Source organism: Lygodium microphyllum, chromosome 12, assembly GCF_053477565.2.
Source record: "Lygodium microphyllum isolate KBCC chromosome 12, Lygodium_microphyllum_v1.1.10, whole genome shotgun sequence".
Taxonomy (NCBI): Eukaryota; Viridiplantae; Streptophyta; class Polypodiopsida; order Schizaeales; family Lygodiaceae; genus Lygodium; species Lygodium microphyllum.
The window spans coordinates 73,869,018-73,889,152 of NC_141146.1; the positions used below are offsets into that span (position 1 = coordinate 73,869,018).

Here is a 20,135-nt window from a genome sequence, read left to right on the forward strand (position 1 = left end):
AACTGCTGACAGAGATAAATGTCAGTGTCCAAAGCATACAAAATTAAATCAGTCCACATACGGAGATAACGGTGTCCAATAACATGGCATATAAGAGAGCATATCCATGAACCAAGAGCCCCACTATCTCAAAGAACCAAGCTTTGCCAAGTACATTCATCAACCAAGAGTCCTATCTCAAATAATATGACATATAAAATAGCATATTCATGAGCCAAGAGTCCTGCTATCTCAAAGAATCAAGCTCTCCCAAGTACAAGTGTCTCCCAATGGAAGCAAATCTAGAATGCAAAGTTAAGCAAAGCTTAAGACACATACATCAAAATATCTAAAAAACCTAAGCGCATCACAAATATATCCAAGAGCATAAGTATCAAATAAAGCTTCAATATTCGTAAGTGAACATAAAAGCTCAAAGCAACTTATCAAAGTCCAAGTACATCAAATATAGCTCAAATCCAAGTGACAAAGCATGTTATAACCATATCTAAGCTCATACATCAATGCTAGACATCACCATAGACATGTAACATACCCAAAATACCATGTAGATACAATAGACATTCAAAGCATGAAACTCACAATTATATGCTTGTTGTTCAAATTGTTATAATAGCAATAAACCTCTGCAAAATTAAGCTAGTCAAGCTCTAAAAAATCCAAGAAACATCCCAAAAGCATAAGTATACCATCCGAGCACCAAAATAGCATCCCTAAAGTATTAAACATGCATTATAAAATTTACTATTTGCTATCCAAATCAAAACTATTCTATTATATGTAAAACGGAGATAGAAAACTACATAGAATTAACTCTTTGAGTACCCAAATCTATAGCTCTCATCGTGTTCATTTCTAGCTATAAAATGCCTAAATTCGATATTGTATACAAAAGTTATAGTGAAAATATAACAATGCTGCCAAGCTACTATCGTTATCCATGACTTCTACAACATGCTCTATATCCACTCAAAATGGATAGAATAACTGCCCCTCGGCTCAATATATGCTCAACAAGGCTCAACTAAGTCGTAGCAAGCTCCTTGACAAGCCGAGAGCAAGTTAAAACAAGTCGAAATAAGGAAGATTCAATGCACACCTCAAGAGAGAGAGACAATGACTACTATGAAACCTTGAGTTGAAGCTTTGAATCCGAACTGAGGCAAAGGATGAAGAAGCTCCTTGAATAGTTGGCTCTAATACCAATTAAAAGGTAAAGCTCAAGTGAAAGTACACAAGCGAAAGCAAGGGCAAACTAAGAGCAATTGCAAATGGAACAAGAGAGCAAGAGAGAGAGACTGTATGTGAAAACTTCAACAGTCACAATGTGTAACCAACCTTCCATTATTCAATATTCATTAAAAGAATAAAGAATAATGTGACAATGATGGGCGACCACCACCTACAATGTACAGGTGTGCGGTCATAGTGTGTGAAGTAAATATAGGGCAACACAAGCATAAGGACCTTTTCCTCCACCACAGTGATCAGTATGACTCAGCCTAATTATCTTGTTGACCTCAGTTTGTAGCCATTTTATACAAACATGATTATAGACATCCCACACTCCAAAAGAGAATATCTTAAACTTGGGCTGCGAAATATAGCAGACTAGACAGCTGCAGAAATGGTAGGGGATTATATCACTTCAAACTGGACAAGAATGGACTTGCCTTCAAAGCCCAACCTAGTTCCAAGGTAGCGATCTGCTATTGACAGACTTTCAGTAGGTCCAGCTATTCCGAACTCCAGTAAGGGGGCTTATTTTACTTTCAAAACAAAAGATTCCATCCCCTAACAATACATAAGAATCCGGTCTTGCAAGGACCCATATGCTCAGACCCTGCAACAGTTAAATTGTGCAATGTCTTGCATGTTGCACAGGGTTGTCTAGTCATTTAAGTAATACTTCATCTGATTGACACGTAATATTCTCTACACCATTTGTTATCATAAGACACCTAGAACAGAACAAGTGTAAGCAAAAAGGCAGCACATAAAAGAGAAAACTGGATTTGCTGCATTAACTATGGATCTCTGTTTATTACTCTTTACTGAGCATAAAACAGCCATCTACCACACTAACTGATTCAGTTTGCCTGTTCTCAATAGTGTGGCATAATCAATTCAAACGGTACACCAAATCACTTTGAATGGTAGCCCAAATGGTCTCAAGCAGTTGCACAAACCCCAACAGTCTCCAAACACAGACTTATATTCTCAAAAATGTGTAACTCCAGTATCTAGCAGAATGACTGCTGAGGGTAAATATGTGAGATCCATTGAAACAATATGTATAGTTGCCTTTCTGAGAAATTTTATATTGGCCCACTACCTCCATTATCTCATTGTGGATGTTAACATCCAGGTCATATCAGATATAGGAAAGTATCACATATGGGAAAGTATCATACTTGTGATGTCCTGTGGACTGCATACTCGGTACTTCCCTTTATCCGGAGAGAGATAAAGTAAAGATATCTACTAGCAACAGTCTATCAACAGTGTCAATGCTTGGTTTTCCACTCCCATAGCTTCAAACTTAGCCACATCCTCTTGCCTGCCACCAGCTGAACAGATATTACTCATCCAAATGTAAGCAGCAGCTTTCTTCTCATCCAGATGCACAGCATGCTGAAATGCCACTCTTCCAAGCTTCATGTTTCCCAATTTCTGACAAGCACCTAACAATGTAAGCCACACTGTATGGTCAGCAGAAAATGGCATCATTTTTATCATCGTAACTGCCTTGCCTAGGTGCCCTGCACGGGCAAATATATCAACCATACAAGTGTGGTGCTCTAAAGTTGGATCCAACTCATAACTTGTAGCCATGGTCTCAAAGAACATCTGACTTTTCTCCAGTAAACCACTATGACTGCACGCATTCAGTGCGACGGTAAAAGTGATTGGATTCGGCTTTACTCCCTCTTCTACCATTTTGTCAAACAAGTAAAAGACATGTTCTGCATTTCCGAACAGGGCATATCCTGCCATCAATGCACTCCATGATACCACATCTCGAACTTGAAGAGTGTCAAACACTTCTTGTGCTTTTGAAAGCAGACCACATTTGACATACATGTCTACTAGTGCATTGCCAAGAGCTTTATCTCTCTTCAGCAAACCCTTTCTAGTAATCTGAGCATGTATTTCTTTGCCCTTATCTGCAGCCCCTATGGTCCCACAAGCTTTCAAGGTGCAGATGTAGGTCACTGCATCTGCAGAAACCCCCTCTCGCTCCATTTGATCATAACATTTTATTGCTTGTTCACCAAATCCATGTTTGGCATATCCTGCCATAAGAGTACTCCAAGATACTACATTTTGAACAGGAAGCTGGTCAAACACCTCCTGTGCTTTGGCAAGCAGGCCACACTTGGCATACATGTCTACTAATGCATTGCCAAGAACAGTATCCTTTGTGAACAATCCCTGTCTGATAATCTCCATATGTACTTCTTTGCCCTTATCTGCACCTCCCATAATGCCACAGGCCTTCAAGACACAAACATAGGTGACTGCATCAGGAGAGAAGCCCTTCAGCTGCATCTGTTCAAAACATGTCACTACTTGCTCACCATGCCCATGCTGGGCATATCCTGTCATTAGTGCATTCCATGAGACTACATCCTGAACTGGTAGGTTGTCAAACACTTCCTGAGCTCTTTCTAGCATGCCACATTTGGCATACATGTCTACCAAGGCATTACCGACGACAACATCAGTGTCCACCAATCCCACGCTTGCAACCTTAGCATGCAGTTCCTTGCCTTTCTCTACATCTCCAGCGGAGCCACAGGCCTTCAGGATGCAAACATAAGTGATCGCATCTGCAGCGAGCCCCTCGAGCAGCATTTGCTGGAAGCATTTCAATGCGTGCTCGCCACGCCCTTGCTGGACATACCCTGCAATCAACACGCTCCATGTGACGACGTCGCGATCTGACAGCGCATCGAAAGCTTCTTGAGCTTTTGCAAGGGATCCGCATTTGGCATACAGATTGACGATACTGCTGCCAAGGTAGACGTTCTTCTCCAGCCGGCCCGAAGCGATGATATCAGCGTGTATTCTGATGCCTGTCTGCAGGTCCTTTTGTTTGGTACAAGCCTTGAGCAAGGCCACAAGCGTGTGGGGATCAGTACTGCGCATGCATGTCCGGGGCGGGCAAGAAATGCCTGCCTAGAATTCTCTCACAGAGTCACCTTAACCATGGTTGTGTTTGGAGTCTCTCACACAGTCCTCTTAACCATGGTTGTGTTTGGAGTATCCATATTTTAATCTTAATTTGATACTAACTAGTGATCCCCGCTGGGACCCAGGTAAGCTCGAGTGAGGGCACCTATAAAGCAATGGGTGTTTTCCCACCCCCACTTACGCTTTCACCCTTCCACTATTTAGTGCATATGCAATATGCAATAAGCACCTTCAAACATCCAATTTCTCTAAAATGTCAAGCTTTAATCCTTCCCCTCTTTAAAACATTCATTACTTTCAATATGGACCTTAAAAGATTTGGAAAACCCTTCTAGTCTTTAATGCATATGTAATAGGCACTTTTAAAATGATTAAAGGAAAAATATTTTGTGTCAGATTCGAGAGATAAGAATATAGGAGAGGTCATTGAGCATAAATGCAAGCTCATCAATGCATTAATGGATGATATTCTCCCTAATTCAAAATAATGTGCCCTAAAATTTGCTATTAATATATTACCTATTATAAATCAAAAGTTGTAAGTTCAACTTGGGTTGGATGCTTGAAACTATACTTATTTCTCATGGTTATAGCATGAGCTTTTTTAGCTTCTTTGGGATCTATCCATGATATCCCTTAACAGAGTGAGCTCAATCAATAAAATGGCTATGAAGAAAGGTAGGGCAGAAGTGATCTAATGTGGGAATGTGGCTTTTTCAGATTTAATTAGCTAAATCAATACAATGGTCAAAATGAAAGATGGGCCATTTGTGGAAGTCTCAAGCATTCAAAGTTGAAATTACAATATGTTTGGGGGCATCTCTTTTTACATGTATACATGCTCATCATTGCATGTGTAGTTATCATATCGATGAAGATGAATATCAACACAGCTGCAACAATCACCTCTCATGGACCACTTTATAAGCTACTCTTGAATAATTCACATAGGAGGTGCATAGACTTATGAAAAAGGTAGTTGGCTGCCACTACAAAATGCCATTCAATGGGTGTTCTCGTGTAGCTTGGTGGATGTGCAGCTACAAAGAAACTCATTTATTGGCTTTGTTCCCAAGCATATTGGCAATTGCTTCTAGAACCTCATCACAGTGGAGTTGGAGATTCTTGAAGAACAGGTGGCCCTAGCCCCTGGTGTTTTTGAGCATCATGGTCTGCATCCATAGACTCTAGGCACACCTACATAAGGTGGAGATCCATCTTGACATAGGCTAGGAGAGGGTCTCTAGCATACTTATAGAATTCAACTATGAGAGGAGGAAACTTAGCCAATAATGTTCCGCATGAGAGAGAGAGGCATGTCATCAATCATTCTAACATGAGAGTGATTGAGAGAAAGTTCATGTGCTCAATGCCATGAATGATCCACGAGAGAGAGAGAGAGAGAGAGAGAGAGAGAGAGAGAGAGAGAGAGAGAGAGAGAGAGAGAGAGAGAGAGAGAGAGAGAGAGAGCGAGTGTGTGTGTGTGTTAGTGGGAATCAATGGATTAGGTGCAGAGGTCTGGGGGGTTCTGAACGACTACCATGTAGGATTAGTGTTAGCTTAAGTAGATTCATCTTAATAGAATGGATGCACCACCCTCTCTCATTATTTTCTCACAACAACATAATGTGTGCTTGTGAAAGAATAGGTAAAACATTGAACTTTTGATTGTGATTGTCCACACATAAACCCAATAAGAAAAGAAAATATAAAAGTATCATTTAGTCTTCAAACAGGATTTTGCTATAAGCATTATAATCAATAGCGCTATATGCTAGGTCCCACAAGTAGGGATACTTGGATGCCTATCTAGCATGGATGTGCAACCCCCCCTCCCTAGCCAGTTATTGAACATGATGTTACAGGACATGGAGCTTGATGTATCATGCAACCTCATATACGCCCAGACACATGCTTTCTTGTCTCCCTCTCCCTTGTGAATCTATTTCAATCAAGGCATACAATATCCTATGGAGTACTTAAAGGCTCTCCACCCTGTATATCTGTTCTAAAGATTTTATTCACTCTATTGTTTCTTCTTTTTTTGGCTAATAAAATACTTTGAGCAAATCACTACTATAATGTTTGGTTATTGTCCACCATATTTATGAGTCCATATTGCATTTCAATGCCAAATCTAAGTTGCTTACCCAAAATTCTTTTGAAAGCACATAAAAGATACAACTTATTCAACTCATACATGCTAGACCACATGGCATACATGCATAATGTATGATTGTCACATGAAGGGAGTGAGCCCAGAGTGGAAGCCCATAAAGTGAAAGAAGAGCTATGGTGGAAGGAGCAAGAGAGCAAGAGCAAGAGACACCTGATCTGGGAACTTCAATAGTCACAATGTATGCTAGCCTTCCCTTATTCAAATGTCACTTTAAGAATAAAGAATGAAGTGAAAATGATGGGCACGTGCCACCTATAGTGTATAGGTATGTGGGTCTTGTTAGTGTAACTAATACATAAGCGGCTAGGCATAAGTTCATTTACCCCCAACAACCTCCCACTTAAAGGCGAGTGTGCGTGGAGTGAGGAGAGAACAAGAAAAGAGTGAAAAATTGCAACTGTATATAAAATACAATAGGATAAGGAAAAATCTCATATCATCTAACACCCTTCGACGTCCTAAGAGAGGCAAAACACTTCATTGAGTGACTTTTAGTGAGCAGATCTATAGGATTTTGGTTAGTTTGGATCTTGACAAGCTCAATGGACTTGTCCACAATGACCTCTCTGATAAAGTGGTAACGCACCTCAATGTGCTTTACCTTCGCATGGAAGACCGAATTTTTGGCCATGGATTCTTGGCCAACTAAATAGCACTCATAAAATTTGAATGTAGTGTAAGGACCACATCAGTAATACCATGGTGTCCTAACCAGAGAGTCTCTTTGCATACCTCAGTGGTTGCAACATTCTCTACCTCTGTAGTAGTAGATAGAGCCATGCATTTCTGCACCTTGGACATCCAAGAAACAACACCTCGAGCAAAAGTGAAGGCATAGCTAGAGGTGGACTTCCTATTATCTTTAAGTCCTACATAATCAGAGTCAATGTACCCCATGACTCTTGTATCCTAGCCACCATGATATATGCACATATCTGTTGTGTCCTTTGGGTACCTCATGCTACCCTTCATGGCATACCAATGTCACCTACCAAGTGTAGCCATATAAGCACCATAACTCCCATTGCAAATGCTATGCTTTTGCTCACAAGCTTCCACTCAGGGCTCACTCCCTTCAACTGGTATTTCTTGAGAAATAGACAAATGATGTATGCTCGAGTAAGAGATGCCATGAATCCCATATGCACAGTGAGGAGAGTGGAACAACCCAACTTCTATAAAGCATTGTACTTGACTACCAATTTCATAATGATGAATACAATATCATGATGCTTTCCTCTTTCAGTTAAGTGCCATTGTTAGTCCAATACACAAGATTTTCTTTATGAGTCCAAGCTTCCATCTTGGAACCTAATTCACTTGTGTAACAATTGTCTACTCATTGTCCATGTCAACATGAATTTAGTCTTCATCTTCTAACCTCCATAGCTCCTGCCATGCTCTAGATCCAACATTTTAACATGGTATCAAAGCTCATCTTAGCATGGTCAGCTCCTCACTCTCTGCTTCCTTAGTTCCCTTTCACTTCTACCCAGATTGGTATAAGCTCAAGACTTCATTTCCTACTCTAGCTTCACCTTCACCTTCACCAGAGCTTTCATGGCTGCCATGGATAGTAGTACCCTGTTTGCTTGCAGCACCTAGATCTCTCTCCACAATCAACATCTCCATCCTATCACTTCACACATCGACATTGCGTACTGCAGAAGCTGGCATTATCAAAATTCTTCCTCACTATCCTAAACTGCACCCCTGCTAGTCGTATGGCTGTCATCATCCCCATGTTGTGTGATCTATGTTGCCACCATAGGGCTTTGGTAGCCCCCCAAGTGGACTGACCTCACCCTAGAGGGTTCCCCAAAATACTCTATTTGTTGATCACAATTTGAGAAACCCCAACTGTCATCTTTGTGGGCAGCCATAGTCATTGACCTTCAAGGTCATGAAACCTTTCATTTTCATACTTCTCTCAGTCCACTGAAGACTCTATCACTCTGGTCTTACTGAGCACTTAATTTCCAACAAAGCATCACACTAAATCAGCAAGCAAGAAGAAGATCAAGCATCAACATCCAACATTGAGCTCCAAGATAGTATTTTTTAAATACTCATGCAATGTTATTAAACATTAATCATCTTGTGTCTCTTGAAACATCGAAGTACAACTCTTTTGTTGGATGATTTGCTGCTAACAAAAAATGGCAGAGCTCGAACAAATAGCAAAGTTCAATGGAGAAGGCTTCCATGCTTGGAAGGAAAAGATCTCTTTGAAGATGATGAAGTTGATGTAGATGGTGGGAAAGAAGATTCAGAAAGTAGGATCCTTACAATAGCTCCACCAAAAACCAAAGAATGGAAGAAGATGAATAACAAAGCACTAGGTATCATTGCATGGGGACTAAGTTCATTGCTTGAGGACTAAGTGATGATGTGCTACATAATATCTATGGCATCTAAGATGCTAGAACTGCTTTGGGGGAACTTGGTAGGATCTTTGGTACCCAAGCAAAGATCTCAAAGGTAAAATTGCTCATGCAGTTTTATAAATTGGATATAAAAGATAGTACTTCCATGACCATAGACATTAACAAGTTCAAGAGCCTAAAAACCCAGCTTGCAACTCTTAAGAAGAATATTGATGAAGATGAAGCAATAGTTGTACTGCTTACAATTGTAAATAAGGATCCATATGAGAATATTTTGTCCACCCTAAGTAATGTTCCAAGTCTCTCACTTAAATATATTGAGCACTTACTACTTGATGGAGAAAGAAAAGTTAAAAGCAAGGATGCAAAGAAACACACTACCAGCAATAGTCTCTTGTACACCAAGGGCACTTATGGAGCAAGAGGCCATGGTCAAGGACTCAGCACCAACAACAACAAGGATCCGATTATATGACATTACTATGGCAAGACTGGCCATACAACGAGTGAATGTTTCCACAAGAAAAGAGCACAACAGATGCAGAATGATCACCACTAGAACCAGTTCATGAATGAAGAAGAAGATGCTTCTGCTACCATCAACAACTCTGATAGATTGTTCTAAAGATTTTTTCATTGTATCTTTCATTCTTTTTTTTCCCTTAGTGTATTTGCTTTATAAAAACCCTTGCCAAAGATGTAAAGTTTCAAGCTTTAACTTGACTAGGCTACCTATGAACTAGTCTCCTGGGCCATGTCACCATGTAGGGGGGGAAAAAGCCAACAAGTGTAGGGACTCATCATTTGAGGGGGAGTGTTGAGAAATAGACAAATGATGTATGCTCCAGGAAGAGATGTCCTAAATCCCATATGCACAGTGAGGAGAGTGAAACAACCCAACTTCTATAAAGCATTGTACTTGACTATCACTTTCCTAATGATAAATACAATATCATGATGCTTTTCTCTTTCAATTAGTGTCTTTGTCAGTCCAATACACAAGATTGACTTTATGAGTCCAAGCTTCCATCTTGGAACCTAATTCACTTATGTAATAGTTGTCTACTCATTGTCCATGTCAACATGAATTTAGTCTTCATCTTCCAACCTCCATAGCTCTTGCCATGCTCTAGATCTGACATTTTAATAGTATCAAAGCTAAGATTAAGGAGCTCTTCCCTTCAATTTACTTCAACCTGAGACAAAGCTTCAGCTTGAAGGTTACATGGAAATTCAATCCTCTTCTTCCCAAGGTATGAATCTTGCTCTTGCTTTTTCCTTGATTGTTCCCACACAATGAGGATTGCTCCAACGGTCAGAGACACTTTGTTTAGCATTGGCTAGGGCTCAATGAGGAGCAGCAAGAGACTAGCATCCACATCAGCATACTCAGCATGATTTAATGCTAGTTTTCCAACTCCTATCCTTAGTACTACTACAAGCATTGCCAGCTCCTGTGGCAATTGACCAAGCTTTGGCACCTCTCCCACCAGCATTGATTGGGCTCTATTGGAGCATCCTTTTCAAGTGCATATCGAAACCATTGTCTATACAGTTAGGACACTTTACTGTAATACAAACAAGGATAGCCATTACTTCATTGTATGAGCTTCATTGATGCTCATACACCTATGCATTAAAGCTAAGATGCTTGCTACATGCCTTGAGATACTTCTTGGATAGGCTTGAACTTCCTTTGGTCAATTTGAAGTAGGATTCTTTGCTACATACATAGTATTGAGAGGTATGCAATCACACCCATATGTGCCTCTTTGTATGGATCAACTAGGCAAGGAACATGCAACTCAATCTAGGAAGAGTTGCCTTTATCCCATAGGCACAGTGGAGGAAAGTGGTACCATCCTACAACTATAAAAGAGTGTGCTTGAAAATCATATGAATGCAAGGCCATTGTACTTTGTACTTTCAATCTTGTCCATGTCTACTCAAGATTGTGTTTATGAGTCCAAGCTAGTCTATCTTGTTACTTAATTCACTTGAGAAAGAGTATTGTCTAGTTATTTCTCCCATATCTAACCTTGCTCAAGATCCTATTTCTCAACATGGTATCAGAGCTATGGTGAGCTCAACTTAGCTTAGTCTACTCTCCTCTAGCTTAGGTTTAGTATATAACTTCATCTCCTCACTCTGTCTTCAATTACCCTTCTTGGTTGTTACCATAGCAAGCAGCACCCACCTTTAGCAAAGGACTTGTATATTTATTTCCAGGTAGTATTTGCTCATGAAGTTAATTGAAGAACTCTTCCTTTGCTCCTGACGCTTTAGGCTAGCACCTCATTGTTCGATGTTGATGCCTATTTGGTCCATCATTGTGCCTGCTTCAACTCGCTATCTAGATCTAGCTGCCACAATCAAGTACAACTTATTTCCTGGTTTTATCTCAGTTTCTTGGTGCTAATTCTTAGTCATGGGAATGACCAACATGAATATTTTCATATGGATGTCTTCCATGAAGAGTAAAACAACTCCTCTTGCTCATTACTACACAGAAAGATTGTTACTTGTAGGAAGTAATAAAGTTGCCTACATCTAAGTGTAATCAATTATTTTATTTGAAGATTTTTTAGCCACCATGGTCATCACGAAAAACCCAAAGCTTGTGATCTCTTTACTTGAGGGGGACCAGAAGATAAATGAAAAAGAAGAAGCAAAAAAAGTAGAGGACATCAAAGTGAAGAAGGACAAGGAAAAGACGATATGCTATGATGAAATAAAATAAAAAAAAGCTTAAATTGTCAGATTTGAAGATGAAGACCACAAGGGCCTATTGGTCCTTGTCTACAAATTTTACTAGAAATTTTTCGCGCCTTGTATGTACTTGCATTGATGCTCTAATCATAAGCCTTGTAATCCTCATGTAACCTATGTAGCATTACAGCCTCTACACACTTAGTGAGGCCTTGTAACAATATGTGGATGCTTACCATGTCTTTGGTGTACCCACAATTGGTAGGATGTTTTGTTTCCCTACAATAGCCTTTGGATGTTTCACCTTGTTTGTGGTATGCCCACACTTAGCAAGGTTCTACTCATAACAGTCTATGTATACTCAATGCTTTTCATGGTTATGATTGAGGAGGGGTGTTGAGAAATATGCAATCACACCTGTATGTGCCTCTTTGTATGGAACAACTAGGCAAGGAACAAGCAGCTCAATCTAGGAGGAGTTGTCTTTATCCCATAGGTGCAGTGGAGGAAAGTGGTACCATCTTGCAACTATAAAAGAGTGTACTTGACAATCATTTGAATGCAATGCTATTGTACTTTCAACTTTCAATATTTTCCATGTCTACTCAAGATTGTGTTTATGAGTCCAAGCTAATCTATCTTGGAATCTAATTCACTTGAGTAAGAGTCTTATCCAGTCATTTCTCATCGTGCTTCTTGTCACTGACTTCCAACCTCCATAGCTAACCTTCCTCAAGATCTGTGTTTCTCAACACATAATGGGCATCAAGTATTTAACTTCAAAGCCTTATGCATTGAAGGCTTACATGCTTCTCAAGTATGACATATGCTTATGTGCATACTTGCCACTGATGTATGGCCTTGGACATGTCTATGGTGATATTTGAGGCTCCATTTTGAGCTACATTGGATGGTTTGGCTCTTTGGTCTTATGCTTCATATACCTTCGTCATTTACCTTATGGGCTTGAAGAATATATTGGGTTTTATGCTCTTGATTTATGCTTCATGTATCATGGATGATTGGATGTCATGTACTTAAAGTCTTGAGCTTGCATTGCTAATTTGGCACTTGACTTTTATTCTAATGGGAGCCGCTACTTGACACTTGGATGCTAAATAGAGTACTCAATATTTATAGTTGAGCTTGAGTGTATTATAGTGAGACAATGGGACTCATTGTGACATGTATATGCTCTCTTGATACGTATTGAATGTAGCTACCCTATTGTGGGTTGACTTGATCTTTTGACTTCGACATGGCACTTACATCTATTAGGGTGTTATCAGTGGCACTTATATGATTATGGGTTATGTATTTAGCTTTGCTAAGTGGGTTACGCATCTAGTAGCTCTCTTCATTTACCCTTGAGAGCTACCCTATGCTCGATGTCTATGCCTATTGCATGTATGGTTACTGACACATTGTAGTTGTGACAGTCTTCAGTGCTGATTATTCCTAGCTTCTTCATCTTGATTGGTCATAGTGGGTTGTTGATCTATTGATATAGTTTGTTACACTAGCCTATCATTTCTAATCTATGTATTCTTTATGAGGACAATCACTTATACCTGATAGTTTCTTGATTGCAGTTTGTGAATAGCTCATTACCTTGGCAATGTTTCTTGTTTACAACTTGATTTGGTAGTGGTTTTGGGGCTAATTTGCAAGAAATTACAACATCTTGTTTTGCCCTTTTATGCACTTTCTTGGTCTCATTATGCTTGGTGTTTCTCATGATAGTGCTATCTTCAATATTGAAAAACTCAATGGGACCAACTACATTTGCTGGAGGACATAGATTTGGCATGTTTTATTGTAGGAATTGTAGGTTAGACCTGGTGTGCAAATCGGATGCTATATGCGTACATAGTGAACGTCGGAAGGTCCCCAAGAACAAAGAACTCTACTTTTTGCTCAAAAACCAAGAGAGAAATTTTGCACGACATGAAGCAAGAAGACTCATTGGGTACAATCTCCCCCCATGCCTTGTGTGAGCGCTCCACAAAGTATGTATTTAACATATTATTCATCTCCAAGCTCAAAAATAGCCCAAATTTACACGGGTTGTGCCCAAATACAATGTCCAATAACAAATATTTAAATCGTGCGCCCATGCGCATACAAAATAATAAATATATATCAAGTGCTTTAATAAATAAGTACGTCAAAATAAATATTGGTGCCACGCCTAAGATGCGCGCCCATAAAAAATGATAATTTTTTCTAAATAACTTAAATACACGATATCGCCCAGTGCTTCCCAGCGCCACCTGCTCTACACATCAACTGAAGCATTCACAATTGTTAGAAAATAATAAAATTAAATTGACAAAAGTGAATACCTAGCAGTCTTCAGCTACAAAATAAATAAATTGGTTAGAACTCAGTCCTAACCTTAATTTATTACGAGTGCGCACTCTAAACTCATAAACATCCATTAATTTAAATATGTATTTTACGGAATCACCCGCTATGGAATCACCCACTTGCACATTAAATTAACGAGATGCCCGAAAAGGACATGCGTCCCCATCGACTTTTCGCACAAGGAATCCACCTTGTGTATGAGCCCCGGCAATAAATATAATTTTACAGAACTCCTTGCAAAACCTCACGAAATCCACTGTGGAATATGCCTCCTGGCATCATACCCCCAGGGTGGGATAGAAATTATCCTCAATTGCTATTAGCTTAATGTGGAGCGAGCAGTGAGGGATAAGCGCTCATGTCATGAGGGTGTATCCATTGGGCCTCTTCAACAGGATGATTTTTATTTTTTTTTCTTATTTTTTGTTGTTGTTGTAGTAGTGGTAGTAACAGTAGTTTTTTTTTCTTTTCTTGTTTGTAGTAGTAGTAGTAGTAGTAGTATAGTTTTGTTGTTGTTGTAGTAGTAGTGGTAGTAACAGTAGTTTTTTTTTCTTTTCTTGTTTGTAGTAGTAGTAGTAGTAGTAGTATAGTTTTCTTTTCTTTTCTTGTTAGTAGTAGTGGTAGTGGTAGTGGTAGTGGTAGTGGTAGTGGTAGTGGTAGTGGTTGTGGTTGTGGTTGTGGTTGTGGTTGTGGTTGTGGTTGTGGTTGTTGTTGTTGTTGTTGTTGTTGTAGTAGTGGTAGTGGTAGTGGTAGTGGTAGTGGTAGTGGTAGTGGTAGTGGTAGTGGTTGTGGTTGTGATAGTGGTAGTGGTAGTGGTAGTAGTGTTTTGTTAAAGAAAATGAGAGAGGGGGAGGAAGAGAAAAAGAAAGAAGGAACGAGAGAGAGAGGGAATAAACATACATCATAATAAAGAAAGAGAAAAAGAGAGAGAGATGGAAGGAGAGGAGATAATGAATGGATAAAAAACAAAGAGAGAGTGGTGGCGAGGTCCGGTGCAATACCACAAGACGGAAAATACTCCAACATAAGTTAAATTGTGGGTGGGTGGGTGGAGACTTTACATACGTTAATTTTTGCTGAGTTACAAGAGAAGAAATCCCTTCTCAAACAATTTAAAAAAGAAAAAAAGAATGATTAAAAAAAATTGTTTGTCATAATGTAGACAAAATGGAAAACGATGAAGGTCTTGATGTTCAAGATTGCGAGACGTATCTTAATCAGCGTGTCCCATGTCCTTGCTCTCAATGTAAGATAGCAATTAGATGAAAACATCGATTGTCTATAGAACACGTACGACACTTCGGCAAGTTTCAATCTGAGATCATTGATAAGGCAATCTTGGATTTTCAGCAAACGGTAAGAAAAGTTAATATCAATGATGCATTGTACTCGCAAGCTAATTGAATACCATATACAAAAAGATTGGGTGTGGTTGGCAAATTTTCTATCTAGGGAGGTGACGTCTCGTTCCAATGAGGAGTGCACCCTTTGTGGCCAATTAGAGGAGTTCGTGGGCGTGCGATGGATGGAGTGCCTGAGCCAATCCACCACTTGGAAGGTACTACCCAATCTATACCATCAATACCAGAGGAGACAGACAGCCTTCGAGACTTACCTACAATCTTGGAGCTTGAGATGGAGGCAATGATTGATGCATTGATTCCCATGCATATTTCACAATGGCTACCAACAGTGGATCCAGACAACAATATGCTATGGTCGTTAAAGGACGATGATAGACTGACTGGAGATATGGTGGTTGGAAATGGGGTAGAAAAAAGAATGGATGCTGTAATGGAGGAGAAAGTGAATCACTTTTGTATATTGCACCATGCCTCTATGGAGATGTGGCTGGCCAGGTACTAGCAAGCTAGGTAAGATTGAGAGGAAGTGCGATCTGAATTTTGACGTAGTATGTGCCATCAACCGATTCGATATCCCAAGGGCATGGAGGAGATGCCACGGTTTATGTCAACGCGATGGTTGCATGGAGCTTTGACCGCAGCGTCTCGCGAAGAGGTAGAGGTCTCAATCGAGGAGTGGGAATTCTGGAGGGGATGTAGTCCAAAGGAGATGACATATTTAGGGTTTGTCGTATCTATATTTTATATGCGACAACTAATTGAGTGTTTCAATGTATAGTATAAAATATATAGTGTAGCGTGGTCGCGCGGATGGCATTTCGCATGGAGTGTATTAACAAAATGTGCTTTACAACAGACTGTGGTATCATGGCAAGGTTCAAGCAAGAGAGTCGATGACGAGCAACGGATCCAAACACGGTTATAGATGAGATAGAGTATTTTGGGAACTTGCAAAGTATTGTTACGGTGGATTATCGTAGCTTCTCCATGATAGTATTTGATGTGTAGTGGTTCAAAGTGGTACTTGAAGGAGCTGGAGTAATAGTTCGACGAGGTCCATCTGGATTTCTTGAAATAGATTCCGAAAAAAAATGGACGGATTTGCGCGACACCTTTGTGTTGTCGGCCCATTGTGAACAGGTGTATGAACTCATTTGTTTGTTAATTGTATTACGACATGGTACATGTCACAATAGTTAAATCTCTCTTGTACGTGTTTGTGAACAGGTAATCTTCTATCCAAACCCCCGACAACCTCGATGGTGGTATGTTATACCTTCAGCTCCCCAAAGTGTGAGAGTATATGATCAAAGCGATGTTTTGAGCATAGATGAGGACAATATGCAAATAGAGGGGTCGATATTGCAAGGGGTGGAGGCCACCAAAAGCTTGGCGCATGTAGAGGAGCCAGCATTGGGTAACAATGATGAAAATATAGGAGTCCGAGAATTCTTTGAGAATGAGGTGGACTCATCCTTTTGTGGTGACATATCTATCGACCTTCCATTTTATGCCGAGTTGTGTCAGGAGATTGACATGGGACCATAGGATACTTCATATTGGAGCATCAACTTACTCAATTCGTTAACTAATCACTTATAAGTGTACATAAGATATGGAATTTAAGTAAGATCATTTTTTAAATATTTATATTACCAAGCTTTGTATGATTTAAATTGATTATGCTAACATCATTTTTTATCTGTGCAGGTGACCTTTGTGGATACTTAGATCATCAGGATGAGTCGAGGGATGAGCAATGATGAGTTGCAGGATATCTTCACGCGTATGTCTCCAAATCAGATGGCGAGATTCAGAGACATGGCGGATCAGGAGCTGTCTCCGACATCGTCAGGCCGCTTTATTAGATCTACTTCGGCGCGATCAGATGCTTTAGTTTTGAGTAGACAAGATTGACACTCCAGACTTGGGCCAGACGGAGGGAGTGCTTTAGGGTCAGGGGGATGATATAGAGATATGGATGCAGTGAGCCCGCGATTGGCTCGGGATACAGGTGCTACTCCCCTCGCTCTCGTGGCAGTTCTAGAGAGCGTGGCTCAGGTGGTTGCTGTGGAGGCACGGATGCGGTGTCTCCGTTGTCTCGTCGTTCTGTTGGAGTTGTGTCACCTCCGCCATTTGTCACACCTATGGGGACGTCTACTCCAGTCACTTCGACTTTTGCTTAGCCATTTGCAAGTGGCACCCCTATGGGTGCTACTCTGATAGATACTACCCCGGTCGGTACACCAGATGTATAGGGGTCTCCTGGATATGCCCAGGAGCGTGGTCGCAGGTGGGAGAGAGGACCCATCTTAGGTATACCCCAGAGGGATATGCCTACCTTGTAGATGATAGGCCAGGAGCCATCATCATGAATGATGAGGGGAGGAGGGTGATGGCTCGCATGAGAGAGTTGTGCCAACAAGTTTTTCGGCACAACGTCTTGGATCATTGGAAAAACATATCGGAGGGGAGCAAGGACTACACAGTAGCATTCTTGCATGAGGAGTTTTCGGTACGGCCATCCGCAGCAGATAGGTTTTCTATGGGATGGATGATGGAGTGAATGCATGCATATATGTCACAGATACGATCAGACGTACGCAATGCACTCAAGAGTGGGGCTGCAAAGCGCGAGTGGCTAGACGCGGACGACTAGCACCGACTGAGAGAGGAGGCTACAGATTCTCCAGGACATTGGAGACAGTAGTGCAAGGTGGCGAGGGCGTGACTAGAGGCCGGAGTGGTCCATCATCTTGGGAGTGGCGGCCACAAGAGATATCTAGAGGACTTTGTAAGTTTTTCTTTTGTTTTACTTGCTTATTTTTTTGCAATATCCTTTGTACTGGCAATCGTGTTTCTAACAGTTAGTATTTTGTTTCCTTTGTAGCACTCCATTACAAATCGCGACCGGCCTTGAGACTCGATATGCAGAGAGGCACTGTCTCACTACATTGATCGACCGATTGTATGGACGCAGTGGCCCTGTAAGTCACTCATCTTTCTTGTCCGTAGTTACCATGTTTAATTAGAATGCATTATTGTATGGTGGACTGATGTGTAGTTGTTTCTTTTTTTGTAGAGTCCATTCAATCCCCCTTTGCGGTGGGATGAGCTTTCAGATGGCGATGATCTATAGCTCGCCCTTGGATCCCTGGAGCTCACACACCCTTCTTTTTTGGTCATGTGATATGTGTAGACATTTTCTATGTAGTAGTGATATCTTGCCATGATTGTACCAGTCACTTTAATTATGTGACCATGTATTTATTTCATGTATCTGTGTTATGATTTAAGTACACTTTGTCTTTATTTACACAAGCATTGTATATAGTGCAGAAACTATTTTGTATAGCCCAAATAAAGCACATAGCTGCCCTGCCACAAATTTTTTTCCCCTGTTACCGTTGCTATTAGTATTGTAAATTTACAGCATGCGTCGTTATTGGCGTCATTATTAGCATCGCAAAGCGTCGTATCAACGTCGTTATTTGTGTCGGTATCAGCATCGCAAATGCAACATTGATACCAACGCAAATAGCGACGCTAATAACGATGCTAATATCAACTGTTCTATGGCATCGCCAATAACGACACTTTTTGCGACGATGGGGGCAAATTTCTTTATTTACATTTTCGTTGCTTTTAATATCGGTATAAGGCCTATATCTTGTAGTGTGTCACATCGATTGTATGTCGTATAATATCTTCAGATTGCGGTCCATCTTGGTTGGTAGTAGATCATTGCAGACTGGCCAATTGAGCTTGCAAAGTTTGATGTGCTCTTCCTTCCTCTTGAAGCTGCATCATAATTAGGTCCAATTTGGATGCTTGACAAACATTGAGTAGGTGGTTTATGCTATTAAGCTTTGAGTCTTCTAAGACTGGGATCTGCTCCATCGTTGGTTCCAGTAAATCACCTTCGGCCATAAAATCTTCCATATTTTGATTGGTCATCCTGCAAAATTTCAAACAACCTCACACACTCGAAATCTTGTTAGCTGGATGAGCATAGCTCAAGTTCGGGATTACAAGACTTGCTTTTATAAAAAAAGTGGCTTTTGATGATCTTTCTTCTTCACGGTTATGGGAATTAATGTCGGCCTTCTTCCAAAAGAATATGTCGTCCTTGTAGACTGCGTATAGTAATCTGTGTGCTGAAACTAGACTCTGTTAGACCGCAGGTGCATATGGGGGCTTACACAAAAGTCGAGAACCCATTCAAGAGTTGTTGTGTATGAACTTCCGCTATGGGAGAGATTGAAACTTGATGGTTTGTAACCTTAGTAGCTTTAGGAAATAGTTAAGCTTTAATAAAGAGCTTTGATTAACTAATCGTTGATGACCAGGACAAGAGGATATTGTCGACAGATTCGGCGGCGATCAGAACATACTGCCGCCCTAGTCGACGATTTTTAAAATTGCTAAGCTTTCTTTAAGGTTTTTCAAGCTTAATGAAGTTTTAAACTTATAGCACTTTTTCTTTGTCTGAAAACTTTAAAAAAAAACGTGTTGATAAGAGAGCTTCCCAGGTGGTCCTCCGCCTGTAGAGGTTGGTCCTTCGTGATCTGAGTGCGTAGCAGGGGGTTCTTCACCACCATGAACACGCTGATATTGACGGATTGTCGTGAGACGGACTATAGAGCTCGATCGTTCCAGAAGCTTCGCCTTCACATGAGATGGTAAGCGATTGAAAGCCCTCGATCTCAACTTCGCTCTAATACCACTGGTGAGCAAATCGGATGCTGTATGCATATGTAGTGAACACCAGAAGGTTCCCAAGAACAAAGAACTCTACTTTTTGCTAAAAAACCAAGAGAGAAATTTCGCACGACATGAAGCAAGAAGACTCATTGGGTACAATCTCCCTCCATGCCTTGTGTGAGCGCTCCACAAAGCATGTATTTAATATATTATCCATCTCCAAGC

General features: G+C 40.5%; 1 pseudogene; it reads right to left on the reverse strand.

Moving 5' to 3' along the window:
• Positions 1-1,312: 1,312 nt before the first annotated feature.
• LOC148027911 (pentatricopeptide repeat-containing protein At4g33990 pseudogene) lies at positions 1,313-4,242 on the reverse strand (annotated as a pseudogene).
• Positions 4,243-20,135: the final 15,893 nt, after the last annotated feature.